This window comes from Podarcis vaucheri (genome assembly GCF_965113315.1).
Source record: "Podarcis vaucheri genome assembly, chromosome: 3".
NCBI classification, from domain to species: Eukaryota; Metazoa; Chordata; class Lepidosauria; order Squamata; family Lacertidae; genus Podarcis; species Podarcis vaucheri.
The window spans coordinates 79,452,867-79,457,332 of record NC_138761.1 but is presented as its reverse complement, the minus strand read 5'-3'; positions in this window follow the sequence as shown (position 1 = coordinate 79,457,332).

Sequence of the window (4,466 nt, the reverse complement as noted above, 5' to 3'; positions counted from 1 at the left end):
GAGTTGGGATGTTTTCTCTGAGGAAAACTGTGATAATGCTTGAAATAGCCTTGGCTTTTAGGAGCTGTGTTTGTAATAATTATAAGGTAAAGGTAAAGGTACCCCTGCCCGTACGGGCCAGTCTTGACAGACTCTGGGGTTTGTGCGCCCATCTCACATCTATAGGCCGGGGGCCAGCGCTGTCCGGAGACACTTCCGGGTCACATGGCCAGCGTGACAAAGCTGCATCTGGCGAGCCAGCGCAGCACACGGAACGCCGTTTACCTTCCCGCTGGTAAGCGGTACCTATTTATCTACTTGCACCCGGGGGTGCTTTCGAACTGCTAGGTTGGCAGGCGCTGGGACCGAGCAGCGGGAGCGCACCCCGCCGCGGGGATTCGAACCGCCGACCTTTCGATCGGCAAGCCCTAGGCGCTGAGGCTTTAACCCACAGCGCCACCCGCGTCCGTAATAATTATACTACAGTCCTAAACACAACAACCATGTGGTTGGCAAAAAGAACTGAACTGCTTGTTGAAAATGCAAGGCAGCATAACCAAAGGGATAATTTGTCTTTAAAAATATTTTTGTAATATCTGGCAACTGAACAAAGCATTTATTTAGCTTTCATAGAGTTAAGAATTCTCAGTTTTGTAGGCCACAGAAACAGTGTTGGTCTCAAAGGATGGAAGACATTGAGCATATTTTTTTAAACTGTTGGATTGGAACTTGGTGTAGGACTATGCAATTTTTTGCGTTTCATAGAATTCTGTCTGATGAGTTCTTTGAAATCTCAAAGCCTACATATTCACCAAATATGTTCTCGCACAATGCTTGTGTTTTCCTTACATAAAGAGATGCCATTTATTCAAAAGGTTGTTGCTTATATGCAAATGGAAGGTGTCCTTACATTTCTGTTAACTGGACATTCTTACAGGTAGAAGGGGAGAAAACAACCCCCTCCCCCGAGCAGCCCTTGCATTTCTCCGTCCTTTGCTACAGAGACCCTGCCAACTCTCCAGCGTTGATTTCTATGAGGTATAGGACACTTCAGAGAGAAGAAAGAATTGGCTAAATTTTCACCTGTAAGAGTTCTACTACTCAGGACTCAGAAGTCAACCATATATCTCTGGATTCTGTATTTTTCCTTTACAAATTAATAACCACTTAAAAATGAAATGTCACTAGAGCCTTTTTGCAGACAAATTCATTGTGCGTTTGTGTATCAGGAATACACAGCGCTCTGTGTCATTTTAACATTATGGAGAGAAATTTTTGTGGTTAAAAAAGTTAGCATCCCCAAATTATTTTAGTCCTAATATTAGCATATATAACCAGTTTGTTCGGGGGGGGGGGGGAAGGGCGTCAGAGTCACAGTTTAAGATCATTGCTAGAGGACAAATGTTGACAAATGCCCATTAAAGTGATCTCTTAAACACACTCTGTGGTGTCCCATTGCTAGATACATGTGACGTTTAATAGTATTTCACTCTGGTGTTTATAACTTTGTAATACCTTTATTATGAGACACAATATTTAATCCATTTAAAGAAGAAAAGGCTAGGAAAAGGTTATCATTAGTTCCTATGTCAGGTCTTTGTACATGTCTTGGTTTTATTGAGCAAATCATTCTCCCGAACTGCCATTCATTGAGATTTTTGTTATTGTTTGTGCCAGGCGTAACTCTTTTCATTGCTGTTCCTGCTGTTTGCTGTAATTTAGATGCATTTATACCTCTTAGGGGTATAAGTGAAATCATACTTTCTTTTTTGTATGGAACATTTGGTTTAACAACAAGAAAAAAGCATTGCTGTTTCCCATTGTATTAAGTCACTTTGCAGCAACTTTGGGTTTCTTTTGCGGATACTTGACTGCGAACATGTTTTGATGCCAAGTTCTGCCGGTCCTTAAGCCAGCTTTCTCTGCATTCATGATGTAACTCGTGCAGATTGGCTCCAAGCCAGACAAAAGAAAGGGAGCTATGGCAAGGCAGCTGTGTCTGAAGTGGAAGCAAACTTGGATTCCTTTAAAATGTGATTGGTTTGAAATCATGGCAGGAATATCTGCCCCACTAGAAGAAGTTTTAGTCTTTCCCTCGTTCCCTTTGTCATTTTCATCCCCACAGAATTTTCCATGCTGGTTCCCATTCTTAATATTTATTCGTTGTTCACCTTATATTACTCCCATCTCTTCCTGTTCATTTTTTTTCTTTCCTTCAAGTTCTCTTACATAAGCTCTCCTTGCTCAGTGCTTCTGCTTTTTTCCATGAAGCCCTTCTACCTTTCGTGCTTCTCCTGTTACTACTGTTATTGTAAAATGGAAAATGATTTTGAACGTTTGCAATGGAAATATGGGGGCAGTAAGATTGAAGATTATGTTACTCCTCTCAAAAGAATCACAATGTTTCACGTGAATTTTTGATGCACACAAAAATTCAAACACCTTCATCAGGGTGCCCAGTTAAATTGGAATGAAAAAAAAATATATCCACAATGATGTCTACGACCAAAGGGGACCATACTTCAACCAAATGTGTACAGGAACCTGTAGGCCATCTGAAATAAGTTGTGTGGTGTGGTTTTTTTATTTAAAAAATGTAGCTGTTGTTACATGAACTCATTAAATGGCTATATTAACCTACAGGACCTCCTTTTACTTTACACCGTGTAATTGTACAAATCACGATCCATTCTGAAGCAGACTTCCTACATCAGAAACTGGAGAGCAATAGATGACTGAGAATCACAAATCAGTAGTTTTAGAACCACATGGAAGCTGCAAGCAAGCTAAGAAGCAGGTGTCTGAAGTCTCCAGTATGCCCTGTGTCACCACCATGACCTACAATATTCAGCCTATATGGAATTCTAAACTGGGAGTGGCAGCAGGTTAACCAGTGACCCACAATGGCTTTCCAAATCTACTACATCCTGAGTTGCCAATGTATGCTAAGGATACGCCTCTATCCTGGCATTTGGCACCTGGGATTGGTGTTTTCAGGACACATACCTGTTTTTAATATTGAATTTTAAATTGTAGCCTGCCCTGGGACCTGCCGGTCAATGGCAGATAATAAATTTAATAGTAATTATAATAGTGAGAATGATAGTGGCTAGAGTTGGGAGTCCAACAACAGATTTCCCACTGCTGTCCCTCACTGAGCCTCCAATTCCAGCTTTGGTTCAGCGGATAAAGCAAATGATGAAAGCAGGTTTTTGTTAACTTTTGGACTATGGCCACAGCCTTAAAAAGTTGCATGCCTGCCAGAGTGGGTAGGGAGAACAGGGAGTACTTGGCAGAGAGAAGCAGATATACTTGGTCCGGAGGTTCAAGTTTAGAAGTGAATCCATTGTAGATTGATAAGGCAAGGCAAGAGATCAGAGACAGAATGTCAGCATAATCCTGTGTGTTTACCTCTGCATTAGAGCATATTGCAAATTTACCCAGGTATGAGCCTAGTGAGGCTTCCACCAGTTGGCGAGCCAACATGATACACCAGGGATGGGCAACTTCAGTCCCTGAGGCCAAATGTAGCCCTCGGGGACTCTACCCGGGTTTCAAAATCTCAGGTCAGGAGCCCTAGAAGAAGAGAACAAGAAGAAGAGTTTGGATTTGATATCCCGCCTTTCACTCCCTTTAAGGAGTCTCAAAGTGGCTAACATTCTCCTTTCCCTTCCTCCCCCACAACAAACACTCTGTGAGGTGAGTGGGGCTGAGAGACTTCAAAGAAGTGTGACTGGCCCAAGGTCACCCAGCAGCTGCATGTGGAGGAGCGGAGACACGAACCCGGTTCCCCAGGTTACAAGTCTACCACTCTTAACCACTACACCACACTGGCTCTCTCTACACTGCAACCTCCTTGAGGGTTACTTTGCCTAGCTTGAATTTATCCTTAACTCTCATTGCTCTTTTTGCTTGCCTGAATGGAGGATCAAGAGAGCATGTAGAAAGAAGCCTGTTGTGCAAAGGTATCTTTAGCATCCTTTCACTTTAGCCCCCCCCCCAACTTGGCTGGTGTGTGGCCTGCAGGAGCTGAAAAGGGGCCTATTCCCCCCCCCCAATATGTGGACCTGCACTTCAGGTGCAACAGAAGCAAATATTACCTATACTTCCCCACTACTATCCCAATTTACCAAGCTATAATCTAATCTCAAGGCTGTGGAACCTATCGTATATCTGCTTAGAATGTTTCCTCTTGATGGTTGCTGCTTCAGAGACGAGTCCCAAGGACGCTTTATGGAGTGTGGGACATTATTGCAGTCAAATGAACAATCCATGTTTTGCCAGATAGGCACGTGAGGGGCCTGAGGCTCACAGAGCTGTAAAAATTTACTAGAGAACTCTGTGAGATCACTTCCTTTGTATTAGCAGGAAGCTGGCCCTAACACTACATACTTTCTGCCTAGGCATTTCTCTCTTCTTCATGCTTCCAAGCTGACTTCACCAGGCATGTCAGCTCTGCAGCTCAGAAACCATTTTTGAATGTACAT